The sequence below is a fragment of the Mastomys coucha genome, unplaced genomic scaffold (genome assembly GCF_008632895.1).
Source record: "Mastomys coucha isolate ucsf_1 unplaced genomic scaffold, UCSF_Mcou_1 pScaffold13, whole genome shotgun sequence".
In the NCBI taxonomy this organism is placed as follows: Eukaryota; Metazoa; Chordata; class Mammalia; order Rodentia; family Muridae; genus Mastomys; species Mastomys coucha.
Window position 1 is genome coordinate 79335616 of NW_022196895.1, and position 3431 is coordinate 79339046.

Below are 3431 nucleotides of genomic sequence, written 5' to 3' on the forward strand. Positions count from 1 at the left end.
CTCTCTCTCTCTCTCTCTCTCTCTCTCCTCTCTCTCTCCTTGCTGTTTCAAAAAACTTTATTTTTACATGGTCCAAGACTTGGGAGAGACTCCAGGGCAGTTACAAAGCTGCCTAGTGACCTGAGAGGTTCGTTCAGGTGGAAGTCCTGAGGCGGGCTGGTGCAGAGCAGAGGAGGGAGGCACAGAGGCCTCCTAGTCATGCTTTAGACTGAGCCGCTCAAAGAAATACTGGCCCAGACATGCCTGGGGCAATCCAGTCTTTGTGGTCCTGACAGCCTACGGAGGTTGTTAAGGTGGTTGTCCATCTTCTTGATGAGCTTCACCTCCTTATTCAGGAAGTGGCTTTCCAAGAAGTCGCAGAGATGAGTGTCTGTCTGGGCAGAACCCGAGGCATGCAGATCCAAGAGGGCCTAAGTCAGATTCATCTCTAGGGCTAAGGCAGCTTCCATGGCCTCTTGAGTTTTATCCATTCACCTTGAGATGGCTTCTGTACATCCTGGAAGAGTGCACGACAACCCCCCCGCCCCCCCTCCCCGCAATCATTCTGCAACTTGAAGAGGCGTCCTCGGGCTTCTCCTCGGCCAATTCGCAGAAGTGGCCTACGCCCTCCAAAGCCACATCATCCCAATCAAAATAGAAGCCCAGAGAGCTTTAGATGTAAGAGGCCCACAGGTACAGGTTGACCAGGCGTTTCATGGTAGCTTCCACTTCGGTGGAGTAATTCTGACGAAATCCGAGAGGTTATGGCTGATCCGGAGTACTCGTGGGGCTAACCATGAAGAGGATGCTGGCTGGTTCTATGAGTCCAAGGCAGCGAGGAGGTGGTCCCAGAGGCTGCAACCGGAGAGACCTATAAGGCAGCTGGTGCAAGTCCCCGGATCTGTTCCGACCAAGCACTGTTGGAGCAAGACACAGATCCACAGGACCTCCAAGGTGCTACTCTCGGGAAAGCTTTCCTGAGGACCTGTCCAGAGAGCACGGTAGAGAGATGGACCTTAATATTTACTCTTCCGAAGCCCCGTGGTTAGATCCGCAGTGGCAACGGAGGGTGCCTAGAGTCTCTGGCAGGCTTCTTTCTGAGCTGTTGGCTGGGCGACATTGAAAGTTATGCTTTATAGAACTGCTCAGCTATTGCTTTTCTCTCTTATTTGGATTCACATATAAATAGTTTCCAATAGAAATTGAGCCAAACATTTCAGCGGCTTTTGATCTTTGAGACCTAGACCTGTCTTAGTAAGGCTTGGTTGATGGTTTGCCCTCCGTTTATACACAATTTTAGTGACTAGCAAGCGCCCCAGTGAGGCAAAGTGGCCCAGGCCACTGTTGGATAGCATAAGCCATCAAGTCCTATAAACTAAATTTCCTTTGGATTAATTTAACATAGCATGACTTTAGTTTTTCCACCTTAAATTTCACAGCTTCTTTTTCTTTACTTTGCAATGGCTTGATATTTCATGATATTTCATATTGGCCTGGGATTTTGCCTGCCCCCCCCCAGGATTTTACCCGCTGTCAAAATTATATCTAAAAAGAAGACAAAGAAGTCACTCATTCTCTTACAGAGGCAAACCTTACTGTCTTATAATACTGTCCTTGTTAACGCATTCCAGTAAGTTCCAGACATGGGATCCTGATGTAGAATGATCAAAAGTTTCCAGCTAGTCTGGGCTCCACAGTAAGTTTCAAGTCTGCTGGGGGTTTAAAATAAGACAAAACAGTTGGGAGAGAGGTGGGAGGGAGGATTTTAAATGAAAATCTTTCAATAAGTTTGAAATTGGAGGTTATTAACATGGAGAATGATACTGCCAAAGATAGTGTAGGAGAAACTGGTTCATTGACCCTCCACTGTTCATAGCCTGGCAATGAGTTTTACGAGGTACACGGAGATGGAAGGCTGTGAGGTATGCACTGAGGTAATCATAAAAGTCGCCGATTAAACGAAGCTTGATCACACTCATGTTTATTAAAAGTGATCACTTCCTTCCCAGACAGAAATCTGTCAAGAATTTATTAGACCCCTGAGTCTGTTGGCATTCTACAAGGGTGGTAAACCGAGGCATTGGAAGGGATCTATCAATAGTGACCAGGTCGAGCAGGCAACAGCCTCCACGTTCGAGTTCACAGAGCTGCGCTCACAGGCAGCCTTCTGGCCAGGTGGTCTAGCTTTTTAGTTTGTTTTGCTTTGCTTTTTCAGTTTTGTTTTTAGTAGCAATTTGAACTGGAGTGGCTGCTGTCTGCCTGAAAGTTTCAGGCAAACTGCCAGTATTTTTCTTCACAAATTAGAATTGGCAAAAGCCAGAAGCCTGCTGGTTCTGCTTGGTCCTGTGTCATATCTCCTCTCACAGATCTACCATTGTCCCTGCCTGATCTTTTTGTCTTCATGCTTTAAAATACATGCATTGAAATCCCAGGACTTTGCATTGTGTTGATAAGCAATCACTTCTAATAATGACATGATTCCAAAGGATTCCAGGAAGTAGAGGTAGGAGATCCAGGATAACTCTGAAATTCCAGTGCTGGAGAGCAGCCCAGTTCCTCGGCTTTCCCCCCTCCTTAGATCATCTGCCCGCTCAGCCTCTGCCTTCACTCCCTCCCAGTCAAGAAGCAGGCCTTCTGAGCCAGAGATACAGTGTTTCCAAAGATTTCCACCTTTCCTTAAAATGGTCAAAGGATTTCAAATAAACAAACTGAGACATACCACCTGAGAAGAGTTAAAAGGAAACAGAATATCCTGTCAGTCAAAATCTCCTGCAGTAGCTTGCACAGGGCTTCATGACACATGACAGGTAGCAGATGACATGCCTTATAGGTAGTCAAAAATAAAATCAGTGCTGTGTGAACCGCCAATGGAGAAGAAGAGAACACACACACACACACACACACACACAAAGACAATAGCAATGTCTATTTCAGAACCACTGCATCTGGGATCACTAACACAGTATTGATTAGGAGCGGTGGGAAGCAAGTGAGCCTTAATGGTAGCAATTGTTATTTCTTAGAAATGTTAAATAAGGAGAATGTTACGAAGGGGGAAATCTCTTTGTCACTTTGCTAGACACAGTTTAGCACATTGTATCATTTTCTGCACAGTAACTTCTCCTTGGTGGTGGGGGGCAGGGTAAGTGAGATTTCCACTGGACAGATTCTTTTACTTCCTTCGGTAGATGAATTGGATGATGTTAATGAACATATGTTAGCATACAAATCCTGTCCACTTAGCTAGTGACGTCACCAGAGCAGGACAAGAAGTTATCACTAAAGAACACCATGTTGAAATGATGCCCACTGCCCTAAAGCAGGAAGTCACCACAGAGTTCCTTAGTTCTCATCTTTCTTTTGGTAATTATCTTAACTTTACATTTTTCTGTTTGCCCTTTGACTTCCCAACTCTCTCTCTCTCTCTCTCTCTCTCTCTCTCTCTCTCTCTC

At 45.6% G+C, this 3431-nt stretch overlaps 1 pseudogene; it reads right to left on the reverse strand.

Annotated features, from left to right (window-relative positions):
* Positions 1 to 145: 145 nt before the first annotated feature.
* Positions 146 to 1958, reverse strand: LOC116087504 (annotated as a pseudogene).
* Positions 1959 to 3431: the final 1473 nt, after the last annotated feature.